Below are 14,181 nucleotides of genomic sequence, written 5' to 3'. Positions count from 1 at the left end.
TGCTCGACTAGCCATGCGCATCCCAAAAAACCTGCGCATGCGCATCCCAAAAAACCTGCGCATGCGCATCCCACAAAACCTGCGTATGCGCATCCCACAAAACCTCGCACGTGTTTTTACTCGACTAGCCTGCGGGATGCATCCTCTCGCACGTGTTTTTACTCGACTAGCCTGCGGGATGCATCCTCTCGCACGTGTTTTTGCTCGACTAGCCATGCGCATCCCAAAAAACCTGCGCATGCGCATCCCAAAAAATCTGCGCATGCGCATCCCACAAAACCTGCGCATGCGCATCCCACAAAACCTCGCACGTGTTTGTGCTCGACTAGACTGCGGGATGCATCCTTTCGCACGTGTTTTTACTCGACTAGCCTGCGGGATGCATCCTCTCGCACGTGTTTTTGCTCGACTAGCCTGCGGGATGCATCCTCTCGCACGTGTTTTTGCTCGACTAGCCATGCGCATCCCAAAAAACCTGCGCATGCGCATCCCAAAAAATCTGCGCATGCGCATCCCACAAAACCTGCGCATGCGCATCCCACAAAACCTCGCACGTGTTTGTGCTCGACTAGCCTGCGGGATGCATCCTTTCGCACGTGTTTTTACTCGACTAGCCTGCGGGATGCATCCTCTCGCACGTGTTTTTGCTCGACTAGCCATGCGCATCCCAAAAAACCTGCGCATGCGCATCCCAAAAAATCTGCGCATGCGCATCCCACAAAACCTGCGCATGCGCATCCCACAAAACCTCGCACGTGTTTTTACTCGACTAGCCTGCGGGATACATCCTCTCGCACGTGTTTTTACTCGACTAGCCTGCGGGATGCATCCTCTCGCACATGTTTTTGCTCGACTAGCCTGCGGGATGCATCCTCTCGCACGTGTTTTTACTCGACTACCCTGCGGGATGCATCCTCTCGCACGTGTTTTTGCTCGACTAGCCATGCGCATCCCAAAAAACCTGCGCATGCGCATCCCAAAAAACCTGCGCATGCGCATCCCACAAAACCTGCGTATGCGCATCCCACAAAACCTCGCACGTGTTTTTACTCGACTAGACTGCGGGATGCATCCTTTCGCACGTGTTTTTACTCGACTAGCCTGCGGGATGCATCCTCTCGCACGTGTTTTTGCTCGACTAGCCTGCGGGATGCATCCTCTCGCACGTGTTTTTGCTCGACTAGCCATGCGCATCCCAAAAAACCTGCGCATGCGCATCCCAAAAAACCTGCGCATGCGCATCCCACAAAACCTGCGTATGCGCATCCCACAAAACCTCGCACGTGTTTTTACTCGACTAGCCTGCGGGATGCATCCTCTCGCACGTGTTTTTACTCGACTAGCCTGCGGGATGCATCCTCTCGCACGTGTTTTTGCTCGACTAGCCATGCGCATCCCAAAAAACCTGCGCATGCGCATCCCAAAAAATCTGCGCATGCGCATCCCACAAAACCTCGCACGTGTTTGTGCTCGACTAGCCTGCGGGATGCATCCTTTCGCACGTGTTTTTACTCGACTAGCCTGCGGGATGCATCCTCTCGCACGTGTTTTTGCTCGACTAGCCATGCGCATCCCAAAAAACCTGCGCATGCGCATCCCAAAAAATCTGCGCATGCGCATCCCACAAAACCTGCGCATGCGCATCCCACAAAACCTCGCACGTGTTTGTGCTCGACTAGACTGCGGGATGCATCCTCTCGCACGTGTTTTTGCTCGACTAGCCTGCGGGATGCATCCTCTCGCACGTGTTTTTGCTCGACTAGCCATGCGCATCCCAAAAAACCTGCGCATGCGCATCCCAAAAAACCTGCGCATGCGCATCCCACAAAACCTGCGCATGCGCATCCCACAAAACCTCGCACGTGTTTTTACTCGACTAGCCTGCGGGATGCATCCTCTCGCACGTGTTTTTACTCGACTAGCCTGCGGGATGCATCCTCTCGCACGTGTTTTTGCTCGACTAGCCATGCGCATCCCAAAAAAACCTGCACATGCGCATCCCAAAAAACCTGCGCATGCGCATCCCACAAAACCTGCGCATGCGCATCCCACAAAACCTCGCACGTGTTTTTACTCGACTAGCCTGCGGGATGCATCCTCTCGCACGTGTTTTTACTCGACTACCCTGCGGGATGCATCCTCTCGCACGTGTTTTTACTCGACTACCCTGCGGGATGCATCCTCTCGCACGTGTTTTTGCTCGACTAGCCATGCGCATCCCAAAAAACCTGCGCATGCGCATCCCAAAAAACCTGCGCATGCGCATCCCAAAAAACCTGCGTATGCGCATCCCACAAAACCTCGCACGTGTTTTTACTCGACTAGCCTGCGGGATGCATCCTCTCGCACGTGTTTTTACTCGACTAGCCTGCGGGATGCATCCTCTCGCACGTGTTTTTGCTCGACTAGCCATGCGGGATGCATCCTCTCGCACGTGTTTTTACTCGACTAGCCTGCGGGATGCATCCTCTCGCACGTGTTTTTGCTCGACTAGCCATGCGCATCCCAAAAAACCTGCACATGCGCATCCCAAAAAACCTGCGCATGCGCATCCCACAAAACCTCGCACGTGTTTTTACTCGACTAGCCTGCGGGATGCATCCTCTCGCACGTGTTTTTACTCGACTAGCCTGCGGGATGCATCCTCTCGCACATGTTTTTGCTCGACTAGCCTGCGGGATGCATCCTCTCGAACGTGTTTTTACTCGACTACCCTGCGGGATGCATCCTCTCGCACGTGTTTTTGCTCGACTAGCCATGCGCATCCCAAAAAACCTGCGCATGCGCATCCCGAAAAACCTGCGCATGCGCATCCCACAAAACCTGCGCATGCGCATCCCACAAAACCTCGCACGTGTTTGTGCTTGACTAGCCTGCGGGATGCATCCTTTCGCACGTGTTTTTACTCGACTAGCCTGCGGGATGCATCCTCTCGCACGTGTTTTTGCTCGACTAGCCATGCGCATCCCAAAAAACCTGCGCATGCGCATCCCAAAAAATCTGCGCATGCGCATCCCACAAAACCTGCGCATGCGCATCCCACAAAACCTCGCACGTGTTTGTGCTCGACTAGACTGCGGGATGCATCCTTTCGCACGTGTTTTTACTCGACTAGCCTGCGGGATGCATCCTCTCGCACGTGTTTTTGCTCGACTAGCCTGCGGGATGCATCCTCTCGCACGTGTTTTTGCTCGACTAGCCATGCGCATCCCAAAAAACCTGCGCATGCGCATCCCAAAAAACCTGCGCATGCGCATCCCAAAAAACCTGCGCATGCGCATCCCACAAAACCTGCGCATGCGCATCCCACAAAACCTCGCACGTGTTTTTACTCGACTAGCCTGCGGGATGCATCCTCTCGCACGTGTTTTTGCTCGGCTAGCCTGCGGGATGCATCCTCTCGCACGTGTTTTTGCTCGACTAGCCATGCGCATCCCAAAAAACCTGCGCATGCGCATCCCACAAAACCTCGCACGTGTTTTTACTCGACTAGCCTGCGGGATGCATCCTCTCGCACGTGTTTTTACTCGACTAGCCTGCGGGATGCATCCTCTCGCACGTGTTTTTACTCGACTAGCCTGCGGGATGCATCGTCTCGCACGTGTTTTTACTCGACTAGCCTGCGGGATGCATCCTCTCGCACGTGTTTTTGCTCGACTAGCCATGCGCATCCCAAAAAACCTGCGCATGCGCATCCCAAAAAACCTGCGCATGCGCATCCCACAAAACCTGCGCATGCGCATCCCACAAAACCTCGCACGTGTTTTTACTCGACTAGCCTGCGGGATGCATCCTCTCGCACGTGTTTTTGCTCGGCTAGCCTGCGGGATGCATCCTCTCGCACGTGTTTTTGCTCGACTAGCCATGCGCATCCCAAAAAACCTGCGCATGCGCATCCCACAAAACCTCGCACGTGTTTTTACTCGACTAGCCTGCGGGATGCATCCTCTCGCACGTGTTTTTACTCGACTAGCCTGCGGGATGCATCCTCTCGCACGTGTTTTTACTCGACTAGCCTGCGGGATGCATCGTCTCGCACGTGTTTTTACTCGACTAGCCTGCGGGATGCATCCTCTCGCACGTGTTTTTGCTCGACTAGCCATGCGCATCCCAAAAAACCTGCGCATGCGCATCCCAAAAAACCTGCGCATGCGCATCCCACAAAACCTGCGCATGCGCATCCCACAAAACCTCGCACGTGTTTGTACTCGACTAGCCTGCGGGATGCATCCTCTCGCACGTGTTTTTACTCGACTAGCCTGCGGGATGCATCCTCTCGCACGTGTCTTTGCTCGACTAGCCATGCGCATCCCAAAAAACCTGCACATGCGCATCCCAAAAAACCTGCGCATGCGCATCCCACAAAACCTGCGCATGCGCATCCCACAAAACCTCGCACGTGTTTTTACTCGACTAGCCTGCGGGATGCATCCTCTCGCACGTGTTTTTACTCGACTAGCCTGCGGGATGCATCCTCTCGCACATGTTTTTGCTCGACTAGCCTGCGGGATGCATCCTCTCGCACGTGTTTTTACTCGACTAGCCTGCGGGATGCATCCTCTCGCACATGTTTTTGCTCTACTAGCCTGCGGGATGCATCCTCTCGCACGTGTTTTTACTCGACCACCCTGCGGGATGCATCCTCTCGCACGTGTTTTTGCTCGACTAGCCATGCGCATCCCAAAAAACCTGCGCATGCGCATCCCAAAAAACCTGCGCATGCGCATCCCACAAAACCTGCGCATGCGCATCCCACAAAACCTCGCACGTGTTTGTGCTTCGACTAGACTGCGGGATGCATCCTTTCGCACGTGTTTTTACTCGACTAGCCTGCGGGATGCATCCTCTCGCACGTGTTTTTGCTCGACTAGCCTGCGGGATGCATCCTCTCGCACGTGTTTTTGCTCGACTAGCCATGCGCATCCCAAAAAACCTGCGCATGCGCATCCCAAAAAACCTGCGCATGCGCATCCCACAAAACCTCGCACGTGTTTTTACTCGACTAGCCTGCGGGATGCATCCTCTCGCACGTGTTTTTACTCGACTAGCCTGCGGGATGCATCCTCTCGCACGTGTTTTTGCTCGACTAGCCATGCGCATCCCAAAAAACCTGCACATGCGCATCCCAAAAAACCTGCGCATGCGCATCCCACAAAACCTGCGCATGCGCATCCCACAAAACCTCGCACGTGTTTTTACTCGACTAGCCTGCGGGATGCATCCTCTCGCACGTGTTTTTACTCGACTACCCTGCGGAATGCATCCTCTCGCACGTGTTTTTACTCGACTACCCTGCGGGATGCATCCTCTCGCACGTGTTTTTGCTCGACTAGCCATGCGCATCCCAAAAAACCTGCGCATGCGCATCCCAAAAAACCTGCGCATGCGCATCCCAAAAAACCTGCGTATGCGCATCCCACAAAACCTCGCACGTGTTTTTACTCGACTAGCTTGCGGGATGCATCCTCTCGCACGTGTTTTTACTCGACTAGCCTGCGGGATGCATCCTCTCGCACGTGTTTTTGCTCGACTAGCCATGCGGGATGCATCCTCTCGCACGTGTTTTTGCTCGACTAGCCATGCGCATCCCAAAAAACCTGCGCATGCGCATCCCACAAAACCTCGCACGTGTTTTTACTCGACTAGCCTGCGGGATGCATCCTCTCGCACGTGTTTTTGCTCGACTAGCCATGCGCATCCCAAAAAACCTGCGCATGCGCATCCCACAAAACCTCGCACGTGTTTTTACTCGACTAGCCTGCGGGATGCATCCTCTCGCACGTGTTTTTGCTCGACTAGCCATGCGCATCCCAAAAAACCTGCGCATGCGCATCCCAAAAAATCTGCGCATGCGCATCCCAAAAAATCTGCGCATGCGCATCCCACAAAACCTGCGCATGCGCATCCCACAAAACCTCGCACGTGTTTGTGCTCGACTAGACTGCGGGATGCATCCTTTCGCACGTGTTTTTACTCGACTAGCCTGCGGGATGCATCCTCTCGCACGTGTTTTTGCTCGACTAGCCTGCGGGATGCATCCTTTCGCACGTGTTTTTACTCGACTAGCCTGCGGGATGCATCCTCTCGCACGTGTTTTTGCTCGACTAGCCATGCGCATCCCAAAAAACCTGCGCATGCGCATCCCAAAAAATCTGCGCATGCGCATCCCACAAAACCTGCGCATGCGCATCCCACAAAACCTCGCACGTGTTTGTGCTCGACTAGACTGCGGGATGCATCCTTTCGCACGTGTTTTTACTCGACTAGCCTGCGGGATGCATCCTCTCGCACGTGTTTTTGCTCGACTAGCCTGCGGGATGCATCCTCTCGCACGTGTTTTTGCTCGACTAGCCATGCGCATCCCAAAAAACCTGCGCATGCGCATCCCAAAAAACCTGCGCATGCGCATCCCACAAAACCTGCGCATGCGCATCCCACAAAACCTCGCACGTGTTTTTACTCGACTAGCCTGCGGGATGCATCCTCTCGCACGTGTTTTTGCTCGACTAGCCTGCGGGATGCATCCTTTCGCACGTGTTTTTACTCGACTAGCCTGCGGGATGCATCCTCTCGCACGTGTTTTTGCTCGACTAGCCATGCGCATCCCAAAAAACCTGCGCATGCGCATCCCAAAAAATCTGCGCATGCGCATCCCACAAAACCTGCGCATGCGCATCCCACAAAACCTCGCACGTGTTTGTGCTCGACTAGACTGCGGGATGCATCCTTTCGCACGTGTTTTTACTCGACTAGCCTGCGGGATGCATCCTCTCGCACGTGTTTTTGCTCGACTAGCCTGCGGGATGCATCCTCTCGCACGTGTTTTTGCTCGACTAGCCATGCGCATCCCAAAAAACCTGCGCATGCGCATCCCAAAAAACCTGCGCATGCGCATCCCACAAAACCTGCGCATGCGCATCCCACAAAACCTCGCACGTGTTTTTACTCGACTAGCCTGCGGGATGCATCCTCTCGCACGTGTTTTTACTCGACTAGCCTGCGGGATGCATCCTCTCGCACGTGTTTTTACTCGACTAGCCTGCGGGATGCATCCTCTCGCACGTGTTTTTACTCGACTAGCCTGCGGGATGCATCCTCTCGCACGTGTTTTTGCTCGACTAGCCATGCGGGATGCATCCTCTCGCACGTGTTTTTACTCGACTAGCCTGCGGGATGCATCCTCTCGCACGTGTTTTTGCTCGACTAGCCATGCGCATCCCAAAAAACCTGCGCATGCGCATCCCACAAAACCTGCGTATGCGCATCCCACAAAACCTCGCACGTGTTTTTACTCGACTAGCCTGCGGGATGCATCCTCTCGCACGTGTTTTTACTCGACTAGCCTGCGGGATGCATCCTCTCGCACGTGTTTTTGCTCGACTAGCCATGCGCATCCCAAAAAACCTGCGCATGCGCATCCCAAAAAATCTGCGCATGCGCATCCCACAAAACCTGCGCATGCGCATCCCACAAAACCTCGCACGTGTTTGTGCTCGACTAGACTGCGGGATGCATCCTTTCGCACGTGTTTTTACTCGACTAGCCTGCGGGATGCATCCTCTCGCACGTGTTTTTGCTCGACTAGCCTGCGGGATGCATCCTCTCGCACGTGTTTTTGCTCGACTAGCCATGCGCATCCCAAAAAACCTGCGCATGCGCATCCCAAAAAACCTGCGCATGCGCATCCCACAAAACCTGCGCATGCGCATCCCACAAAACCTGCGCATGCGCATCCCACAAAACCTCGCACGTGTTTTTACTCGACTAGCCTGCGGGATGCATCCTCTCGCACGTGTTTTTGCTCGGCTAGCCTGCGGGATGCATCCTCTCGCACGTGTTTTTGCTCGACTAGCCATGCGCATCCCAAAAAACCTGCGCATGCGCATCCCACAAAACCTCGCACGTGTTTTTACTCGACTAGCCTGCGGGATGCATCCTCTCGCACGTGTTTTTACTCGACTAGCCTGCGGGATGCATCCTCTCGCACGTGTTTTTACTCGACTAGCCTGCGGGATGCATCGTCTCGCACGTGTTTTTACTCGACTAGCCTGCGGGATGCATCCTCTCGCACGTGTTTTTGCTCGACTAGCCATGCGCATCCCAAAAAACCTGCGCATGCGCATCCCAAAAAACCTGCGCATGCGCATCCCAAAAAACCTGCGCATGCGCATCCCAAAAAACCTGCGCATGCGCATCCCACAAAACCTGCGCATGCGCATCCCACAAAACCTCGCACGTGTTTTTACTCGACTAGCCTGCGGGATGCATCCTCTCGCACGTGTTTTTACTCGACTAGCCTGCGGGATGCATCCTCTCGCACGTGTTTTTGCTCGACTAGCCATGCGCATCCCAAAAAACCTGCGCATGCGCATCCCAAAAAATCTGCGCATGCGCATCCCACAAAACCTGCGCATGCGCATCCCACAAAACCTCGCACGTGTTTGTGCTCGACTAGACTGCGGGATGCATCCTTTCGCACGTGTTTTTACTCGACTAGCCTGCGGGATGCATCCTCTCGCACGTGTTTTTGCTCGACTAGCCTGCGGGATGCATCCTCTCGCACGTGTTTTTGCTCGACTAGCCATGCGCATCCCAAAAAACCTGCGCATGCGCATCCCAAAAAACCTGCGCATGCGCATCCCAAAAAACCTGCGCATGCGCATCCCACAAAACCTCGCACGTGTTTTTACTCGACTAGCCTGCGGGATGCATCCTCTCGCACGTGTTTTTGCTCGGCTAGCCTGCGGGATGCATCCTCTCGCACGTGTTTTTGCTCGACTAGCCATGCGCATCCCAAAAAACCTGCGCATGCGCATCCCACAAAACCTCGCACGTGTTTTTACTCGACTAGCCTGCGGGATGCATCCTCTCGCACGTGTTTTTACTCGACTAGCCTGCGGGATGCATCCTCTCGCACGTGTCTTTGCTCGACTAGCCATGCGCATCCCAAAAAACCTGCACATGCGCATCCCAAAAAACCTGCGCATGCGCATCCCACAAAACCTGCGCATGCGCATCCCACAAAACCTCGCACGTGTTTTTACTCGACTAGCCTGCGGGATGCATCCTCTCGCACGTGTTTTTGCTCGACTAGCCATGCGCATCCCAAAAAACCTGCGCATGCGCATCCCAAAAAATCTGCGCATGCGCATCCCACAAAACCTGCGCATGCGCATCCCACAAAACCTCGCACGTGTTTGTGCTTCGACTAGACTGCGGGATGCATCCTTTCGCACGTGTTTTTACTCGACTAGCCTGCGGGATGCATCCTCTCGCACGTGTTTTTACTCGACTAGCCTGCGGGATGCATCCTCTCGCACGTGTTTTTGCTCGACTAGCCATGCGGGATGCATCCTCTCGCACGTGTTTTTGCTCGACTAGCCATGCGCATCCCAAAAAACCTGCGCATGCGCATCCCACAAAACCTAGCACGTGTTTTTACTCGACTAGCCTGCGGGATGCATCCTCTCGCACGTGTTTTTGCTCGACTAGCCATGCGCATCCCAAAAAACCTGCGCATGCGCATCCCAAAAAATCTGCGCATGCGCATCCCAAAAAATCTGCGCATGCGCATCCCACAAAACCTCGCACGTGTTTGTGCTCGACTAGACTGCGGGATGCATCCTTTCGCACGTGTTTTTACTCGACTAGCCTGCGGGATGCATCCTCTCGCACGTGTTTTTGCTCGACTAGCCTGCGGGATGCATCCTCTCGCACGTGTTTTTGCTCGACTAGCCATGCGCATCCCAAAAAACCTGCGCATGCGCATCCCAAAAAACCTGCGCATGCGCATCCCAAAAAACCTGCGCATGCGCATCCCACAAAACCTGCGCATGCGCATCCCACAAAACCTCGCACGTGTTTTTACTCGACTAGCCTGCGGGATGCATCCTCTCGCACGTGTTTTTACTCGACTAGCCTGCGGGATGCATCCTCTCGCACGTGTTTTTGCTCGACTAGCCATGCGCATCCCAAAAAACCTGCACATGCGCATCCCACAAAACCTGCGCATGCGCATCCCACAAAACCTCGCACGTGTTTTTACTCGACTAGCCTGCGGGATGCATCCTCTCGCACGTGTTTTTACTCGACTAGCCTGCGGGATGCATCCTCTCGCACATGTTTTTGCTCGACTAGCCTGCGGGATGCATCCTCTCGCACGTGTTTTTACTCGACTACCCTGCGGGATGCATCCTCTCGCACGTGTTTTTGCTCGACAAGCCATGCGCATCCCAAAAAACCTGCGCATGCGCATCCCAAAAAACCTGCGCATGAGCATCCCAAAAAACCTGCGTATGCGCATCCCACAAAACCTCGCACGTGTTTTTACTCGACTAGCCTGCGGGATGCATCCTCTCGCACGTGTTTTTACTCGACTAGCCTGCGGGATGCATCCTCTCGCACGTGTTATTGCTCGACTAGCCATGCGCATCCCAAAAAACCTGCGCATGCGCATCCCAAAAAACCTGCGCATGCGCATCCCAAAAAACCTGCGCATGCGCATCCCAAAAAACCTGCGCATGCGCATCCCACAAAACCTGCGCATGCGCATCCCACAAAACCTCGCACGTGTTTTTACTCGACTAGCCTGTGGGATGCATCCTCTCGCACGTGTTTTTACTCGACTAGCCTGCGGGATGCATCCTCTCGCACGTGTTTTTGCTCGACTAGCCATGCGCATCCCAAAAAACTTGCGCATGCGCATCCCAAAAAACCTGCGCATGCGCATCCCAAAAAACCTGCGTATGCGCATCCCACAAAACCTCGCACGTGTTTTTACTCGACTACCCTGCGGGATGCATCCTCTCGCACGTGTTTTTGCTCGACAAGCCATGCGCATCCCAAAAAACCTGCGCATGCGCATCCCAAAAAACCTGCGCATGAGCATCCCAAAAAACCTGCGTATGCGCATCCCACAAAACCTCGCACGTGTTTTTACTCGACTAGCCTGCGGGATGCATCCTCTCGCACGTGTTTTTACTCGACTAGCCTGCGGGATGCATCCTCTCGCACGTGTTATTGCTCGACTAGCCATGCGCATCCCAAAAAACCTGCGCATGCGCATCCCACAAAACCTGCGCATGCGCATCCCACAAAACCTCGCACGTGTTTTTACTCGACTAGCCTGTGGGATGCATCCTCTCGCACGTGTTTTTACTCGACTAGCCTGCGGGATGCATCCTCTCGCACGTGTTTTTGCTCGACTAGCCATGCGCATCCCAAAAAACTTGCGCATGCGCATCCCAAAAAACCTGCGCATGCGCATCCCAAAAAACCTGCGTATGCGCATCCCACAAAACCTCGCACGTGTTTTTACTCGACTAGCCTGCGGGATGCATCCTCTCGCACGTGTTTTTACTCGACTAGCCTGCGGGATGCATCCTCTCGCACGTGTTTTTGCTCGACTAGCCATGCGCATCCCAAAAAACCTGCACATGCGCATCCCAAAAAACCTGCGCATGCGCATCCCAAAAAACCTGCGCATGCGCATCCCACAAAACCTCGCACGTGTTTTTACTCGACTAGCCTGCGGGATGCATCCTCTCGCACGTGTTTTTACTCGACTAGCCTGCGGGATGCATCCTCTCGCACGTGTCTTTGCTCGACTAGCCATGCGCATCCCAAAAAACCTGCACATGCGCATCCCAAAAAACCTGCGCATGCGCATCCCACAAAACCTGCGCATGCGCATCCCACAAAACCTCGCACGTGTTTTTACTCGACTAGCCTGCGGGATGCATCCTCTCGCACGTGTTTTTACTCGACTAGCCTGCGGGATGCATCCTCTCGCACATGTTTTTGCTCGACTAGCCTGCGGGATGCATCCTCTCGCACGTGTTTTTGCTCGACAAGCCATGCGCATCCCAAAAAACCTGCGCATGCGCATCCCAAAAAACCTGCGCATGAGCATCCCAAAAAACCTGCGTATGCGCATCCCACAAAACCTCGCACGTGTTTTTACTCGACTAGCCTGCGGGATGCATCCTCTCGCACGTGTTTTTACTCGACTAGCCTGCGGGATGCATCCTCTCGCACGTGTTATTGCTCGACTAGCCATGCGCATCCCAAAAAACCTGCGCATGCGCATCCCAAAAAACCTGCGCATGCGCATCCCAAAAAACCTGCGCATGCGCATCCCACAAAACCTGCGCATGCGCATCCCACAAAACCTCGCACGTGTTTTTACTCGACTAGCCTGCGGGATGCATCCTCTCGCACATGTTTTTGCTCGACTAGCCTGCGGGATGCATCCTCTCGCACGTGTTTTTACTCGACTACCCTGCGGGATGCATCCTCTCGCACGTGTTTTTGCTCGACAAGCCATGCGCATCCCAAAAAACCTGCGCATGCGCATCCCAAAAAACCTGCGCATGAGCATCCCAAAAAACCTGCGTATGCGCATCCCACAAAACCACGCACGTGTTTTTACTCGACTAGCCTGCGGGATGCATCCTCTCGCACGTGTTTTTACTCGACTAGCCTGCGGGATGCATCCTCTCGCACGTGTTATTGCTCGACTAGCCATGCGCATCCCAAAAAACCTGCGCATGCGCATCCCAAAAAACCTGCGCATGCGCATCCCACAAAACCTGCGCATGCGCATTCCACAAAACCTCGCACGTGTTTTTACTCGACTAGCCTGTGGGATGCATCCTCTCGCACGTGTTTTTACTCGACTAGCCTGCGGGATGCATCCTCTCGCACGTGTTTTTGCTCGACTAGCCATGCGCATCCCAAAAAACCTGCGCATGCGCATCCCAAAAAACCTGCGCATGCGCATCCCAAAAAACCTGGGTATGCGCATCCCACAAAACCTCGCACGTGTTTTTACTCGACTAGCCTGCGGGATGCATCCTCTCGCACGTGTTTTTACTCGACTAGCCTGCGGGATGCATCCTCTCGCACGTGTTTTTGCTCGACTAGCCATGCGCATCCCAAAAAACCTGCACATGCGCATCCCAAAAATCCTGCGCATGCGCATCCCACAAAACCTGCGCATGCGCATCCCACAAAACCTCGCACGTGTTTTTACTCGACTAGCCTGCGGTATGCATCCTCTCGCACGTGTTTTTGCTCGACTAGCCATGCGCATCCCAAAAAACCTGCGCATGCGCATCCCACAAAACCTCGCACGTGTTTTTACTCGACTAGCCTGCGGGATGCATCCTCTCGCACGTGTTTTTACTCGACTAGCCTGCGGGATGCATCCTCTCGCACGTGTTTTTACTCGACTAGCCTGCGGGATGCATCGTCTCGCACGTGTTTTTACTCGACTAGCCTGCGGGATGCATCCTCTCGCACGTGTTTTTGCTCGACTAGCCATGCGCATCCCAAAAAACCTGCGCATGCGTATCCCAAAAAACCTGCGCATGCGCATCCCACAAAACCTGCGCATGCGCATCCCACAAAACCTCGCACGTGTTTTTACTCGACTAGCCTGCGGGATGCATACTCTCGCACGTGTTTTTACTCGACTAGCCTGCGGGATGCATCCTCTCGCACGTGTTTTTACTCGACTAGCCTGCGGGATGCATCGTCTCGCACGTGTTTTTACTCGACTAGCCTGCGGGATGCATCCTCTCGCACGTGTTTTTGCTCGACTAGCCATGCGCATCCCAAAAAACCTGCGCATGCGCATCCCAAAAAACCTGCGCATGCGCATCCCACAAAACCTCGCACGTGTTTTTACTCGACTAGCCTGCGGGATGCATCCTCTCGCACGTGTTTTTACTCGACTAGCCTGCGGGATGCATCCTCTCGCACGTGTTTTTGCTCGACTAGCCATGCGCATCCCAAAAAACCTGCACATGCGCATCCCAAAAAACCTGCGCATGCGCATCCCACAAAACCTGCGCATGCGCATCCCACAAAACCTCGCACGTGTTTTTACTCGACTAGCCTGCGGGATGCATCCTCTCGCACGTGTTTTTACTCGACTAGCCTGCGGGATGCATCCTCTCGCACATGTTTTTGCTCGACTAGCCTGCGGGATGCATCCTCTCGCACGTGTTTTTACTCGACTACCCTGCGGGATGCATCCTCTCGCACGTGTTTTTGCTCGACTAGCCATGCGCATCCCAAAAAACCTGCGCATGCGCATCCCAAAAAACCTGCGCATGCGCATCCCACAAAACCTGCGTATGCGCATCCCACAAAACCTCGCACGTGTTTTTACTCGAC

This window comes from Lasioglossum baleicum, unplaced genomic scaffold (genome assembly GCF_051020765.1).
Source record: "Lasioglossum baleicum unplaced genomic scaffold, iyLasBale1 scaffold0123, whole genome shotgun sequence".
In the NCBI taxonomy this organism is placed as follows: Eukaryota; Metazoa; Arthropoda; class Insecta; order Hymenoptera; family Halictidae; genus Lasioglossum; species Lasioglossum baleicum.
The sequence above is the reverse complement of the archived record's forward strand: the minus strand, read 5'-3'. Positions refer to the sequence as shown.